The 18192-nt window shown below is 36.4% G+C and overlaps 1 protein-coding gene across 3 annotated transcripts in view; it reads right to left on the bottom strand.

The window, feature by feature from the left end:
• TRIQK (triple QxxK/R motif containing) overlaps positions 1 to 14682 on the bottom strand; it is an 86214-nt gene extending 71532 nt beyond the window's left edge. For all 3 annotated transcript variants that reach the window (XM_047783617.1, XM_047783614.1, XM_047783618.1), the window contains exon 1: positions 14549 to 14682. The gene's annotated coding sequence lies outside the window, so the exon portion shown is untranslated. The remainder of the gene's footprint in view (positions 1 to 14548) is intronic.
• Positions 14683 to 18192: the final 3510 nt, after the last annotated feature.

Here is an 18192-nt window from a genome sequence, read left to right as displayed (position 1 = left end):
TTGTCATTAGGGAAATTCAAATCAAAAACCACAATGAGTTAACACCTCATACTCACTAGGCTGGATATACCAAAAGACAGACAATAAGAAGTATTGATGATGGAGTTCCCGTCGTGGCGCAATAGTTAACGAATCCGACTAGGAACCATGAGGTTGCGGGTTTGATCCCTGGCCTCGCTCAGTGGGTTAAGGATCTGGCATTGCCATGAGCTGTGGTATAGGTCGCAGACACAGCTCAGATCCTGCGCTGCTGTGACTGTGGCGTAGGCTGGTGGTTACAGCTCCGATTAGACCCCGAGCCTGGGAATATCCATGATTAGACCCCTAGCCTGGGAATATCTGTGGGAGTGGCCCTAGAAAGGCAAAAAGACAAAAAAAAAAGGTATTGATGTTTATTTACATAGAGAAACTGGAACTTTCTTATATTGCTGGTGGGAATGAAAAACACTAGTCATTCTGGAAAACACTTTGGCAGTTTCTCAAAAAACAAAACACAGAATGACCATATGACCAAGTAATTCCACTCCTAGGTATATACACAAGAGAAATGAAAATATTTATTCATATAAAAGCATATACACAAATGTAAATAGCAGCATTATCCTTATTTGGCCAAAAAGTGAAAACAATCCATGGTGAATAAACAAAATGATTCCATATAATAAATATCATTCCAACATTAAAAGGAATAAGATACTGATACACAGTACAACACACATAAACTTTAAAAACATTATTCTAAGTAAAAACAGCCTTTCATAAAGGTCCAAATAATCCACAGTTCCTATTTGTTCTCTTTATATGAAATGTTCAGAATGAGAATATCTATAGAAAAAGAAAATAGATTAATGGTTACTTAAGGCTGGAGGTGAGAGCAGAAGATATGGGCAGTGACCAACATTGGATATTTTTGAGGTGATGAAAATATTCTAAAATTAGTGGTGATGATTGCATAACTCTGTGAATATGCTCAAACCACTGAATTATACATTTAAAAATGATAAATTTTATGAATGTTAATTATATCTCAATGAAGCTGTTTTTAAAATAAAAGAATAATAATAATATCAATCAGAAGTCCTTATTTAAAATGTTTGGGCCAGATGTGTCTTGGAGATGTATCTTGAAGAATACAGAAAGGTATTATGTCCCATACCTACCATAACTACATAACACTCCTAGAGGAATATGGGGGCAACACATCAACACTTCAGAGCAAAATCTTATCAATATTGATACAGACTGGAAAAATAAATACTACATTAAGGAACCACCTGTCATTTCAACTCTACTATGCCTCAAATTAGCTTGTGGAAAATATGGAAAAAAATTAATTTTCCAAAACTTTCAGCTTTTGAAAATGAACAGTGGGTGTTGGACCCTTATTAATGATAATGATTAACAATAGTAACAATATCAGTAGTTTCCTTTTACTGTGTTAAGCATGTCACATATATTGAAGGATTCTCAAACATTCCTACATAAGTACATTTAACCTCATCTAGGAAAGCTGGGTTTTCTAATGATTAGGTGACTTTTCCAAGTATGCACCATTAAGAAAAAAGGCAGCGATTCGAACTCAAGTCAATCTAATCACAGAGCACACTCAACGTTCCTCTATAGGAAAGAACGTATTCAGATTATTCATCTAAGATATAGACTTTACATCTGTAAAATGGAGAGAAGAAGCCTTTTACATATATCACAGAAATTACTAAAAGGATGAAATGAGATCATTTCTATGAAAATAATCTGTCAAATATAAACGTGTATGTAAATATTATCTAGGGAGTTCCCGTTGTGGCGCAGTGGTTACTGAATCTGTCTAGGAACCATGAGGTGCAGGTTCGATCCCTGGCCTTGCTCAGTGGGTTAAGAATCTGGCGTTGCCGTGAGCGTGGTGTAGGTTGCAAGACGCGGCTCGGTCCCACGTAGCTGTGGCTCTGGCATAGGCTGGTGGCTACAGCTCTGATTCGACCCCTAGCCTGGGAACCTCCATGTGCCGCAGGTGCGGTCCTAGAAAAGGCAAAAAGACAAATAAATCAATAAATAAATATTATCTGGAAAACTATTTGCATAATATATTTAAATTAAGCCCTAAAATGGTACAGTTTTTTGATATTTGGTTTTCTTCGCTTGAGGTTCCCAGGTTAGGGGTCGAATTGGAGCTACAACTGCCTGCGTATGCCACAGCCACAGCCACACCAGATCCGAGCCGCATGTGTGACCTACACCACAGCTCAGGGCAACACTAGTTCCTTAACCCACTGAGAGAGGCCAAGGATCGAAACTGCAACCTCATGGTTCCTAGTCGGATTTGTGTCTGCTGTGTCATGACAGAAACTCCATAAAATGGGATAGTTTTAATCAAATTCTATACAGGTATTCAAAATAAATGTTAATAAATGTAATAAAATAAATCATATTGGAAGACATGCTGAGGATTAATATAAACATTGTTTTTTAAATATCCTAGAAAATTTCAATACATTCAAGTGATCCATAACTGAATTTATATCATCTCAAGTTTTGATAAAGTTTATATACATATAAAAGTGGCACCAGTGTTCATATATACCACATACACATTATGTTTGGTCTTAAAGCAGGTCTATGTACCCTGGAAAAGCCAGACATTATTTTAATTTACAGGTAACTTTCTAATCTCTTGAAAATTTAAAATGATTTCAGTGTAGTTAAAAACTTGCTCACAAAAGTTTACATACCATATATATTTCTAGGATAATTAGGGGATTGTTTACACGTCCTCCTTCAAGGAAAACTTGTTATAAAAATATAACATGAATGGGGATATCCTGGCAACTTTTGTTTCATGAGGATTTAAGTCACAGCATGAAAGAGTTTTAGGTGTGTTCCCCTTGTGGCTCAGTGGTTAGCAAACCCGACTAGCATCCATAAGGATGCAGGTTTGATACCTGGCCTCTCTCAGTGGGTTAAGGATCCGGCGTTGCCATGAGCTGTGGTGTAGGTCACAGATGCAGCTTGGATCCTGTGTTGCTGAGGCTCTGGTGTAGGCCAGGGGCTACAGCTTTGATTAGACCCCCTAGTCTGGGTACAGCCCTAAAAAGACCAAAAAAAAAAAAAAGAATTTTAGGGAGTACTGTTTTGAAAAATTTAAGACTGGAGTTCTCACTTGATGCTGTGGGTTAAGAATCTGACTGGATGGCTAAGGTTGCTGCAGAGGGGCAAGTTCAAGCCCTGATCCAGCACGTGGGTTAAAGGATCCGGCATTGCCACTGCTGTGATGTAGGTCACAGCTGCAACTCAGATTCACTTCCTGGCCTGGGAACTTCCATATGCTGTGGGTGTGGCCATCAAAAAAAATTTTAAGAACTATCATTTTAAATGTTAATCTGATTGTATCTAAATAATCATGCTGCTCTCTAGTTTCAAAATCTGAAATGGATCCTCCTTCCACATGAGATGAAAATTGTTCTGCTTGACATACAATAGCCTTCTCGGACTGGACTAGTGGGTCTTTATAGCCTCAACTTCAGCCACGTTTTCCAAACTTTGTTCCAGCTACTGAATTTCTTTCATTTCCCAATCACAGGACCCTGCTGACAGCTTTGTGGCTTTACCAATCTTGATCTCTTTGTCTCCATGTTACCTTAGCCCTAGCCTAATCTACCTTGAATTTACAGGATCCTTTAAAACCTCATTTCAATGCCACTTTCTCTGTACTAAGACACCTGTGCTTGCCAAATATTTGATGATTAAATGATTAACACATAACTCATTTATTAAATGTACTACATGCTTATCTCTATGCGCACACAGAATTTTGGCATCCATTAGTAAAGTGGTCATTATTCCTTACAGTACTAAAGTATTAACTGATTTTACTCTTTGTAAATGATATTCTAAAACCTTTACATGAATTTTGTTTCATTTAAACCAAAAAGATTAAAAGAGAAAATCTAGATTATAACATATAAAGTATAATAGATTCTTGATTTTTAACCCCAGTCCACATAAGACCAAAGATATGCTAGGGCAAGTAGAACACTGAAGAGCCATAATTGAATAAATTTAGGTCTCCTGAATAGAGAAGAAAGTTTCAGTCATACACATTAAAGTTCATATAATGTTTAGGTCAGGAGATGCAACCCTTTTCTGTAAAGGGTCAGATCATTAACATTTTAGGCTCTAGAGGTCAAGAGGCAAAATCAAGTTATAACTCCCATTTTGTCACTGTGATTTGTTGTGCTGAGAAGCAATGCAAACAATGAGACCACCACATTTACATCTGTTACAATTTCTCAAAAATGATGTTTTAATGCAAAAGCTTCTATAGATAATATGTAAACAAATGAGTGTAACTGTGTCCAAAAAATCTTTATTTATAAACAATTAAAGTTGGAATTTCATATAATTTTCACTTGGAAAATATCATTGTTTTGATATTTTTCAGCCATTTAAAAACAGAAACTTTTGTTGGTTCATGGGTCCTACAAAAAGAAGTTAAATGTGGGTGGATCCCAGCTCAGTTTGCTGGGCAGTGGTTTAGGTACATTTTTTAATCTATTCATACTCTTCAATTACCAGACTTCAACTCTGGCAAAATAAATCAGAAGATCACAAAGTTTTATTTAAATCTAGATTGTTATTACTGGATTAATTTTTACATTGTATATTTTCGCATGCAGTTTTTTAAACATTTGCCATCAATTTTTAACAAGATTTAATACAATTATTTAAAGATTTAAAGCCACCTCTATATTCTAGGACTCTAAATATACCAATATATCATCCATTTTGCTTTTTATATACTATGTCTTTTGTATTTATATTGTATCAGCTCCATATAAATTATTGCATGTCTTTTTTTTCCACCAAAAGCAAAAAAAGATGTAGAGTTCCTTACATACTTACAAGTGGTTTTCTGTTGCTGTCACATGAGAAAGACGAACTGCATGAAAAAAAAAATTTTAACTCTAAAAATGTTGCTCCGTTGTCATCTGGTACTTAACACCACAGAAAAGAAGACTGAGACCAGCTTAAATTTTGTTTCCTGATGCTAATATGCTATTTCTCTCTTTCTAGATATATGAAGACTATTTCCTTTATCATTATAATTTGGCATATTTTTATAGTGTGTCTCTCTGAGTTGTCACAACTATATAAGAAAAAGTCTGCCATACATAGGTATTTTTCAGGTGAGAAAAGTTTTATTTCCTGTTATCTTTTTATTACTTTTAAAAATATGTTCTGTTCTCTTCTTTATAAACATTATCTACCTTTTTGTCTCTGCTCCAGAAACTCCAAATGTTCATATAGTGGACTTCATTCTTTTTTCTCTATATACAATCATCTTTTCATGCATTCGGTATTTTAGTTCAGATTACATTTCAAGTCTATTCTCCACACATTCAATTTTCCACATTAAAATCAATTCTGTTCTTTACTGCCTCAAATATGGACTTATGTTATTGTGGTAGACAGAGTAATATTCCCCCTCAAAAATATCCAAGTCCTAATTCCTAAAATTTGTGAATATGTTATCAAACATTGCAAAAGGAAATTTGCAGATGTGATTAAAAGAAGAACCTCCTGAATTATCCAACTGGATTACTTTATGTTAAGTTTTCCTAGCTGTGGTTTTAAGTGTACTTGACACAGAATAGTAAGAGAGATGCGGATGTTTCTGGCTTTGAAGATGGAGGAAGGTAGCCGTAAACCAAGGAATATGAGCAGCGTTCAGAAGCTGGGAAAGGTGCCAAGAGCCCCCGGAAATGAATGCATCCCTGCCAATACCTTCATTTCAGTCCAGTAAAACCTATATCAAGCTTCTGAAAAGTATAAGATCCTGAACTTTTAAGTCACAAGTTTGTGGTAGTTTGTTACAGTAGGAATATAAAACTAATATAGTTTTACTCTTTTTCGTTTCTTTGTCCTCTTTTTGCTCTACCATATTCTCGCTCTTTTTGTTTGTTTTTTGTTTGTTTGTTTAATAGTTGCACCTGTGGTATATGGAAGTTCCCAGGCCAGGGACTGAATCTGAGCTGCAGCTGTGCCCTATGCTACAGATGTGTCAATGCTGGATCCTTCAATCCACTGTGGCAGGCCAGGGATCGAACCTACAGGTCCACACAATCTAAACAGTGCTGTCAGATTCTTTACCAACTGCACCATAGTGGAACTGCCCTTATTCTCTGAATCATTGTTCTTTTCATATGGAATTCTATCCATTGAGTCCATGTATTCCTGCATGTGTTAGATGTCAAAGAATCTTCTCAAATATTCTTCCTTAAAATTCTTCTCAGATTTTCACAGGTATGCCTATGAATATTCTGCCAATTTCCTTTTCCTTGGTTTTATGGTATTTTTGTTCTGCTTTATTTATTTCAAATGCTCAATTCATCCAGAAAATTCTGGCACTGAAAGAGACCCCATAGATCATTTCTATAAAGCCCAAGCTTTTGTAAATATGTATATGTTGGAAGATGAGGGGAATGCTGAAGAGAGGAGAGGAGGGAGTTCCTCTCATGACTCAGGGGTTAATGATCCCGACCAGGATATATGAGGATGTGGTTCGATCCCTGTCCTCTCTCAGTGGGTTAAGGATCCAGCATTGCCACGAGCTGTGGTGTAGGTCGCGGACTCAGCTCGGATCCTGCGTTGCTGTGGCTGTGGTGTAGGCTGGCTCCAATTCGATTCACCCCTGCCTGGGAACTTATATATGCCATGGGTGTGGCCTTAAAAAGCAAAAAAAAAAAAAAAGGAAAGAAAGAGAGGAGAGGAGAAAAAGAATAGACTTTTATGAACAGACAAAATGCAAAATGGAATCAGGAACTGGGAGATTCTTTTTAAAATTATACCTAAAAAAAAAAATTTCATATACGCCTGTCCAGAAAGATTCAGTGCTACAGTAAATTGCTACACATATTGGGAATTCTTATAATACTCAAGCGTATTTTTCAGAAAAAAAAATGGTAGAAAACCTTAAATCTTGAAACCTTTCTATTCACAGATAAGGAACTTGATGCCACAAAACATCATAAAACCCAAAAAATGATGTATCTACTGCTAAAGCCAAGTCTAAAACTTTCAGTCTAGTGTACCTTCTACCCGGTATAGGTTATAAACTGTCATTTACAATTGGGATTTTTGTCTCAGTTATCCATATAATTTCCTATTCTACATCTTGCAATACTTGAATTTTTTAAATTCAAGTTATGTAAAAATGCTTTTTAGGTTAAATGATCATCCTTTTGTCTTGGTCAAAATTTTAAACTGCTCAATCTAATTGGTCTTTAATTTTTGCAACTATGTCATGCATAATACTACTATAGAAGAGGCAAGCTACTATATTCCTGCTGTCATTCTCCATGTTCAATGGCTTGAAAAACATGAAACTGACAAGGTCCTCTCAATTATGGATCTGTTTCTACGCTTTGATTCAACAAAACAGTTTGTTAAACTGCTGAGTACTGAGTATCTTTCTATTGTTGTTGTTTAACATTTCGAAACTAAAAAGTCATCTTTTCCTTTTCATGAAAATATATACCTATCTTACTCTATTGTTGCAAAGATACTTAACCAGTTCTACCACACAGAAAGAATTAAATGTGCAAAATATATGTGAAAATATTTAGCTCCAAGATTCTATGATTCTTTACATGTTCAGCATGTTCAGTAAGGATATGTTATATCTTAAGGAAATCAAATATGATAAACTATGTATCACCATTTTCCATTAATATCATTTTAGTCATTCTGAGAGAATACCAAAAATAACTATTGTCTAAGCAGAATTTTTTAAGACCTTCACATTTAGAGCCAAATCTATTGATAACAAAAACATGGTACATATTCAACAGATGAATGGATAAAGAAGATGTGATATATATATATATATGTATATATATATATATGTATATATATATATATATATATGTATACACACATACACACACACACAGTGGAATATTAGCCATAAAAAGAATGAAATCTTTCCATTTGCAACAGCATGAATGGGCTTAGAAGGTATTATGCTTAGTGAAATAAGTCATAAGAATACTGTATATTATCACTTATATGTGGAATTAAAAAATAAAACAAATGAATGAATATAACAAAATAGAAACAGATTCACAACAGTGAATAAGCCAGTGGTTACCAGTGGGGAAATAGAAGAGGGGAGGGGCAAGATGGGGATAGGAGATTATGTGGTACAAACTTTACACAACAGAAGGAATATAGCTAATATTCTACAATAACTTTAAATGGAGTATAATCATTATGCTGTACAACTAAAACTAATATAATATTGCAAATCAACTACACTTCAATTTAAAAAATAAATGGGAGTTCCCATTCTGGCTCAGCGGAAACAAACTTGACTAGTGCCTATAAGGATGAAAGTTCAATCCCTAGCCTCTCTCAGTGGGTTAAGGATCCATCGTTGCTGCAAACTGTGGTGCAGGTTGTAGACACAGCTTGGATCCCATGTTGCTGTGGCTGTGGCATAGGCCAGCAGCTGCAGCTCCAAGTCAACCCCTAGCCTGGGAACTTAAAAAATAATAATAAAAAAAAGTACAAATAAAGAGAAGAGAGTACAAATATAGTACATATGAACAAAGACTGAGGGAAATCTGTCCTAGTCCCTAGTCCCATGTTTCTACATATAGGAACTTCCAATAGAATAGTCTGCAGATGATCTTGGCATTAGAGTAAGGGAAGGAAATTTTTCATGAAGTTGGCGGACCTCTACGTCATACAGTATTTAGCACCTTTAAACTTCAGGGTTCTAAAAGCAAGCAGCTTTCCAAAACTAGACTAAGATACCAGGAAAAAAGAAAATTACAGGCCAATTTCACTGATGAACATTGATGCAAAAATCCTCAACGAAATACCAGCAAACCACATCCAACAACACATTAAAAGGATTGTACATCATGATCAAGTGGGATTCATCCCAGGGGTGCAAGGATTCTTCAATATCTGCAAATCAATCAGTGTGATACACCACATTAACAAACTGAACAATAAAAACCATATGATCCTCTCAATAGACGCAGAAAAAGCCTTTGACAAAATCCAATACCCATTTCTGATAAAAACCCTTCAGAAAGTGGGCATAGAGGAAAACTACCTCCACATCATAAAGGCCATATATGACAAACCCACAGCTAACATCATTCTCAATGGTGAAAAGCTGAAAGAATTCCTGCCAAGATCAGGAACAAGACAAGGATGTCCACTCTCACCACTACTCTTCAACATAGTTGTGGCAGTCCTAACCACAGTAATCAGAGAGGTAAAAGAAATAAAAGGAATCAAAATTGGAAAGGAAGAAGTAAGACTATATTTGCAGATGACATAATACTATACCTAGAGAATCCTAAAGACTCTACCAGATAATTGTTAGGGCTCATCCATGAATTTGGCAAAGTCACAGGATACAAAGCTAATACACAGAAATCGACAGCATTTCTATACACTAACAATGAAATATCAGAAAGAAAAATTAGGGAAGCAATCCCATTTACCATCGCATCCGAAAGAATAAAATACCTAGGAGTAAACCTACCTAAAGAGACAAAAGACCTGTACTCTGAAAACTATAAGACACTGATGAAAGAAATCAAAGATGACAAAATAGATGGAAAGATATACCATGCTCGTGGATTGGAAGAGTTAATATTATCAAAATGACCATATTACCTAAGGCAATCCACAGATTCAAGGCAATCCCTATAAAATTACCATGAACATTTTTCACAGAACTTGAACAAAATATTTTAAAGTTTGTTTGGAAGCACAAAAGACCCAGACTAGCCAAAGACATCCTGAAAAAGAAAAATGGAGCTGGAGGAATCAGGCTCCCGGACTTCAGACTATACCACAAAGCAACAATCATCAAAACCGTATGGTACTGGCACAAAGACAGAAATAGAGATCAGTGGAACAGGATAGAAAGCCTAGAATTAAACCCACCCACCTACAGCCAACTAATCTATCACAAAGGAAGCACGAATATACAATGGAGACAAGGCAGCCTGTTCAATAAATGCTGCTGGGAAAACTGGACAGCCACATGGAAAAGAATGAAATGACAACACTCCCTAACACCATACACAAAAAATAAACTCCAAATGGATTAAAGACCTAGATATAAGACCAGACACTATCAAACTCTTAGAGGAAAACATAGGCCAAGCACTCTCTGACATAAAAAACAGCAACATCTTCTCAGATCCACCTCTTAAAGACAATAAAAACAAAAATAAACAAATGGGACCTAATCAAACTTAAATGTTTCTGCACAGCAAAAGAAACCCTAAACGAAACAAAAAGACAACCCATAGAATGGGAGAAGATCTTTGCAAATGAATCAACTGACAAGGGATTCATCTCCAAAATTTATAAACACCTTCTACAGTTCCATACCAAAAAACCAAACAATCCCATCCAAAAATGGGCAGAAGATCTAAACAGACAGTTCTCCAAAGAAGACATACAGGTGGCCAAAAAACACATGAAAAGATGGTCAACATCACTCATTCTTAGAGAAATACACATCAAAACCACTCTGAGGTACCACCTTATACCAGCCAGAATGGCCATCATCCAAAAGTCTACAAACAAGAAGTGCTGGCGAGGCTGTGGAAAAAAAGGAACCCTAGCACACTGTTGGTGGGATTGTAAATTGGTGCAACCACTGTGGAAAACAGTATGGTGATGCCTCAGAAAACTAAAACTAGAAGTACCATTTCATCCAGCAACCCCACTCCTGGGCATCTATCCAGAGAAAACCACGACTCTCAAAGACACATGTACTCCAGTGTTCATTGCAGCATTCTTTTCAATAGCCAAGACATGGAAGCAACCTAAATGTCCATCGACAGAGGAGTGGATCCAAAAGATGTGGTACATATACACAATGGAATATTACTCAGCCATTAAAAGGAATGAAATACTGTCATTTTTAGCAACATGGATGGACCTAGAAATTATCATGCTAAGTGAAGTCATCCATACAATGAGACTCCAATATCAAATGCTTTCACTGACGTATGGAATCTGAAAAAAGGACAGACTGAACTTTGCAGAACAGATGCTGAGTCACAGACATTGAAAAACTTTTGGTCTCCAGAGGAGACAGTTTGGGGGGTGGGGGGATGTGCTTGAGTTGTGGGATGGAAATCCTATGAAATTGGATTGTGATGATCATTATACAACTACAGATGTGATAAATTCATTGAGTAATAAAAAAATAAAATAGAAGCAAGCAGCTTTTAATGACATTGTAATAATTTAAGAATACCCCTACATATTTAAAATAGCCCACCATTTGATAGATTTGAGGCATTACCCAGGCTGAAAAACCCATGCACTAGATTAGCAGTCCTGGCCTCAGATCCGACTCTGTATTCACAGCTTCTCAACAGGGGAGTTATTTGATGCATAGCTGAAATCCAATGGTCCATTTTATTCCAATAGGTAGAAATAACCTATTATAAACCTGTAAACATTAGAGGTTTGCCTTCTTTTACTTCCCTCTTTGCCCTGAATCATGCAGACCAGCAGTACTTGTATCCACTCTGCAAACTGACATTTTCTTTCACTGGACTAGGTTCTGTGAAAGGGAAGTACTAATAGTCATTTTCTGGTGTCTTGCCCAAAGAACAATGTCCAATCAGTTCTGTAGCAACAAAGCTGATAGTGCAAACTCCACCTGTGTGATTACAAAGTTTAGAGAAGAAAAGAGGTAGTATTTTTTGAGCCCCTAAAACTCTAAATCCATTAGAATTCTCTTTCTAATCAATTTGTCTTTATTCTAGTTTCTTCACTAGAAGTACAATGAGTTAAAAAAAGATCAAATACCAAACAACACTTTGAATAAAATTCTAAGTGCTAAGAAACAACAGGTGCTCCTAAATACATTTAGGTTTATTACAAAAGTATTATATTTTTCACTTTTCAATATATTCTCTATCCAGTGATAATATCTACTATAGATGCTCACTTTTATTGACAAAGCTAGATAAATACAGATTAGCAAATAAAAGAACTCTATTTACAGCCTTCCTTTTTTTTTCTTTTCCTTTTTCTTTCTTTTTTTTTTTTGGCTTTTTGGCTTTTTGTCTCTTTAGGGCTGCACCCGCAGCATATGGAAGTTCCCAGGCTAGGGGTCTAATCAGAGCTGTAGCCACCGGCCTACGCCACAGCCACAGCAACATAGGATCCGAGCCCCGTCTGCGACCTACACCACAGTTCAAGGCAACGCCGGAGCCTTAACCCACTGAGCGAGGCCAAGGATTGAACCTGCAATCTCACGGTTCCTAGTCAGATTCGTGTCTGCCGTGCCACAACAGGAACTCCCAGCCTCCCATTTTTAATACAGAAATCAAGAGAAGAGCCAAAGTGGAACCAAACACAATATTTTTTTTGGCCATGGGAAATTAAAATGATATAAAAGGTCATCCACTTAAGTAAAGAAAAGAGTTCTAGGAGTAGGTAATGATATTTCAGTGGCACATACTAAAAGTAATCAGCTTTTCTTTGTCCCAAATGGACTTTAATAGAAGAGAAGGTTTATGTACTTAATGTTTACCTCAAAAATGCAATTTAATATTTTTCCCAAAATATTTGACAATTTCTCTTTTTGTTTGCTTAAATATAAAATATTATTTCAGATAATGATCAAAGGGTGTCTGAAATAAAATACAGTTTACATGGTTTTGACAAATGGCAACAATTATTGAGCATTAAAAAATACTAACAAAAAAAAAAAAAAAGGCATGGGAATTGACTAAAGACCCTAACCTAAGGGAAACTATGGTAAGGTGCACTATGGAAAAAAGGAAAGAGACCCAACTTTGCTCCCAGCCAAGTATTTTGGATATAAATTACTCAGTCACTCTTTAGAGGCCAGGTAGGAGGGTAATTTCCTTAAAGCTCAAGAAGCTGATCAAAAACAGATGTTCTTTACCCAGGGTCCACTTATGCTTCTAATTTTTCCCTTAGAAAAAGGGGAGAGTCATTAGCTTCCCTTGGCTTCTCAAAGTGGTATATGACACCAAAAAGATCATTCATGGTTGAATTAGAAGGTAATCTTTCCCAATTCTTTCAGTTCTTTTAGGCTATGTTTATATTTGAAAAACTAGTGATACCAAAAAAGAAATATCATGCAAGACTTCTCAGGTACTACCTAACCAAAGACAGAATCAACAAGAGATCATATAGACAAAAAGAAACTGTAATCTGTAACAGTTTACATCTCTGTAGATCATTACTTTAATAACACTTTTCCAATCAATTATTCCTCCTTACTGTTTTTTTAAACAAAGGATATCTAAGTATCTCCACTTTACAGATGAGAAAACAGTTATGAGGGCTATTGCCCACGGAGAAGTATTTCCTAACTCTGCCAGATGCTGACTCCTAGGCTAATCTTCTTCCCAGTGACAACAAGCAGGACAAGATTCCTTCTCGGGAGATTTACACAGTGAACCTAGCAGAAGGAAGTAAAAGCAGACATTTAGCTCCTTTTTGTTTTTTTCCTCTGGAATGTTTGTTCTGCTGAATCATTTGGGGCTAAAAGATCCGGGCAAAGAAGAGATTTGAAAGGGCTATCTGTGGTTACTATCTCATAGTTAATCATTAAATGTGAGCCAGCGAAGCAAAAGAGGGCTTTATAGGCCTAGTACCATCCCTCTCCACAACAGGGACTGAAAGGGAAATCACAATTTAGTACCTGCACAATAATGAACTGCCTCAACTTCCTGAGAAGCTCATTGATTGGGCTCAGACAAGCAGCAGCTATTAAAAAGAATTCCAGGTGGAAGAAATCAGATCTCCTATCCCCCTTTTCCTAATCATCCATGTGGACACCAACATCCTGTTGGTTCAGGGATTCACCAAGCTCTTTTCCTAAAGACACATCCCAACCCCCACACTCCTGGCAATAAAGCCACCTCATGCTGCTTGAAGCCCTTCTCTGCACATGTTTTGGTCTGCAGATACTTGTTCATTTTAGAAGCGGAGGCAGAGGAAAGTGTTGAGAGGAGTTATCTGGTAGAGGGAAGGCCTGAGAGCTAAAGACGCAAAGAGCAGCTCAGTGAAATTAGCAGATGCGAATTAACTGACAGCACTAGGCAGCCAACCTCTAGCCTAGAGGAAGGCCTCGGGAGTGGGTGGGACTAAGGTTTCTAGGGCCCAGCAGACCGCGACAGACACGCTGGCAGGGCGGGAATCGAGCGTGTCTTAGCAACCGCAGCAGCCACTCCCACCCACTGCCTGTATCCCGAGCCCGCCGTCCCCAGCCCCACCAAAAAATTCCTGCTCTTCGGGATGGGGTCCTTAAGTAATTACCGTACCTAGGGGTTTACCATGTACCGGGTTACTCCTCTTCCAGAATCCCCCCCTCCACCAAGCCCGCCCAAGTGCCGCTCCCAGAGGCGGATCGAATGTATCCTAAAACACATTGGGGCCCACTAAGGAAGTGCGCCCGCTTTCGGTTCCGGACCCCGATCTTCCCTGGCAGGACCTCCCCAGTCCCCTCGCCGGACACACACACCTCAGCTCAGCCAACGCAAGGGCCAACAAACTACGAGTCCACCTGGAAATGTTGCGATCGACGGTCCTGTCACTCAGAGGAAAGGGGCGGGAGGAGCCTGCTGCACACCCCTACTCCCAGAGGGCGGTATGGAAAAAGAGGCGGGGCTCGACGGAGAGAGGCTGGACCAGCTTTAACTTGCGCTCCGATTGGTCGGTCTCTCTGCGCGGGTCCTGGAAGGAAAAGCGAGGGCTCTGTGGCATTCCTTCCTTTTGACGAGATTGCCAAGCTTTGATACCTGTCTCACTAAATGACTGCAGTAACTGAAAATAAGGACTGCAGCTTACTTTATAAATATAAAATACAGAAATACGTGATTTTGATTACTGATCTTATCTCACCTGATGGACATACACACACACACGCACTTCCTATCCACACTCTCTTGGGAGCATCCCTAGATAGAGGGATAAACCCTCTCTGAAAACAATGTTGTTTGCAAATTCAAGCTTTTAACAGACTGATCAGTTTAGTAAAGGTGATTCCTGAAGCCTGACCAACAACTAAGTTTTGGAGGTTTGTCCAGGTATTCAGTTTTCACACCTAAAAAATGGGAATGAAATATTGTTATTAGTTATTATTTGGAAAGCATTTGACAATTAAATGATTTATACCTTATATAAACCTCACAACACCCAATGAGAGATATTGTCTTCAGCCTATAAAAGAGGAAACTGGGGATGAGAATTATATTGATTTGGTCGTTCTGCAGTCATTATTTTTATACTGTGGTTAAATGAATTTAAATTTCTTAAAAAATATATGCGACTTCCAATTTATTTTTTTCTGTGCTGATATGTAAGCCACTTTCCTCTAGGCCAGGCCGTCATATCTTTAAAAACAAACACACAAACAAATGAAAACCTTGAGAAAGGAAACAGCATACAAAAAAAGAGGAAACAAGTATTATAGACTTAACTAGAAGGGTCTCTGAAATCTTCCAAGGTATCAGGGCCTGGAATTGAGTCTAAAATGTAATTTTATTTCTGTCCTTCTAAATCTTTTGTTGGACTCCAGTTTCTCTTCCAGAAATAAAGGTAGTGTTAAATGAGATTATCTTAATACTCTTAACCAGAATTGCATGAGTAGCTTTAAAATAATAAAAATCCTTTTACTTTATTCCAATAGAGTACCAATAGTTAGTATATTATACAATAGAGTGTTTAATTCTATATTATAGCAGAAGTGTTTATCTTGTCAGATATAGTAGTAGGAAACGAAATTTTTAAAACTAAAACAATGCCTCTGGACAAGTGCTTTGAGATTCAATGAAAATGGCCACTATACTATGACGAAATTATTAGAATTAAAAAAACACATCCCAACTGCAAATCATTTTATCCTCTTCTCCTGGTGAATTTCCAAGTTCTGAAAGTTTGCTGGCTATGAATTCCTCAGTACAAAAATGTTGATTTGTGGAGTTCCCGTCATGGTTCAGTGGTTAATGAACCCAACTAATATCCATGAGAGCGTGGGTTTGATCCCTGGCCTCGCTCAGTGGGTTAAGGATCTGGCGTTGCCTTGAGCTGTCGTGTAGATTACAGATGTGGCTCTGATCCCACATTGCTGTAGCTGTGGTATAGGCTGGCTGCTACAGCTCCAATTTGACCTCTAGCCTGGGAACCTCCATATGCCTTGGATGCAGCCATCAAAAGACAAAAAAAAAAAGTCGATTTGTATGACTCATGATTCCCATTGTTTCTTTAATCTTTTAAAAATATTTGGTTTCACACTAAAAAGAATGTTATCTGATTATATATTAATAAGTACATTATATAAATAAATACTGTAATATTTAAATAAAAATGGTGAATTATTTACTTGAATCCATTTTCAATTGCATATCATGTAAGTATAGCAAATGTGTTAGTTTGAATATTCTCATATATATGAGCTTATACATTTAAATAAATGTATTGTATCCATGTAAATGTGTAATCATTGAAATAAACACAGCTGTATATTCCCCATAAGTAGAGTTCCAGATGTTTGGACCATATATATTCAAGTTTCTGGAACTCTACACCTTGGTGTCTATTTAAACATCTAGTGGAAAACAGTGTGCTACGTATACATAGGAATAAATTTTCAAACTGTATCAACAGTGAGGTAATAAATTTAGAATAGTGAGTAAGGAGTCTGCCAATGAACTTTTTATCTTGAACATATTCTTATGAGAGATCTTGTCCTTGCAAATTGTCAGCAAGTGGTTTACTGATCTATAAAGTAGGCACTAGCCAAATTACCCTGCATGAATATACTACTGCAAGTGTCTTGCAAGCAGCTTTCAAAATAATTAAAGTCCAAAAACTGTTTCAAATTAAACTTTAATAGTCTCCACTTTCGGTGTAGGACATTATCATGTTTTCCATGTCTCAATTATTTATTTTTCAGTTCATGATTCTACACCAATATTTGGAACACATATAATCTAAAATTCCCTCATAGGCATAAATATATATTAGAAGAAATTATGACAAATATACTAACCAAATACCAAATAAAATACATATAGGGACAATGAGCAAGAAATAAATGGCTTCACAGAAAATTAAAACTTCCAAAAAATGTTATGTATATGCTTATTCTTTATCATATAATGACAGATTTTTCATTTAGTTAAATTTATGGTAAAAGAAATGTAAACTAGAATCTAATAATTGCATGTGCTAACATCTTTGGTCTAGATGAATGTGCATATAGATTGAAATTTGAAAGAATCATTTTGGATCAATTTGCAGGTTCTATAATATTGTCAAAATGTATTAAATTCATTGACTACATTAAATTAAGAAATATAACATCAAATTACTTAATCTTGTTCAGCTGTCTTAAAGTTTGCCTTAAATTTTAAAAGTTGGATTATCCAAATTTACTTTCTCAGTTGCTGGAACTGGCTGCCTGGAATTAGTCAAACACATATATCACTATTCCCATGGGAACAGTCAGGAGGAGATTTGGGTGAATTTCATTTAAAAATTTTAAGAAATGATTTTTCATGTAAGTTTGTTTAAGAAATGACTATGATCTCCAAAGTCTATACTTGAAAGTCTTAGTTTTAATCTATCGTACTCTATTTAAATCACTTAATAAAACCTGGGAAATAGATGGGATTTCTTAAAGAAAACTTTCCTTTTCAAAACTCAGAACATTAATAAACTTTAAAAATATTTTGTCAATTTGTATAATATTTGAAATTACAGTTATTAGCCATATGTAGAATGTAGAAAGTAGTCTATGAAAATAACTGACCTACATTATTAAATACATATTTCAATTTTTGTTTGCTTTTTGAATAGTAAAATGCAGTATCATCTCTGAAATTTAGAAAAAAGACCTCAAAATATTCTTCAGATGATACAATAACATATGCAATTATTTTGTAAACACAGAAAAATGTGGGTCACATATTTCAAATATTTTGAGGATTTAATTTCAAACGTACAGTTGCCAGATATTTCTTTAACGGGCAAATGACATATACATAAAAAGCACACTTGCAGCCAGTTAAAAATATTCACATTTACTTTTTTTCTCACTTTATTGAGCATTTAACCCAATATACCAATGACATACTTCATGAACATTTCTGAAATCTGGATGCA

The sequence above is a fragment of the Phacochoerus africanus genome, chromosome 6 (assembly GCF_016906955.1).
Source record: "Phacochoerus africanus isolate WHEZ1 chromosome 6, ROS_Pafr_v1, whole genome shotgun sequence".
In the NCBI taxonomy this organism is placed as follows: Eukaryota; Metazoa; Chordata; class Mammalia; order Artiodactyla; family Suidae; genus Phacochoerus; species Phacochoerus africanus.
This window is presented reverse-complemented; position numbering and strand designations above follow the sequence as displayed.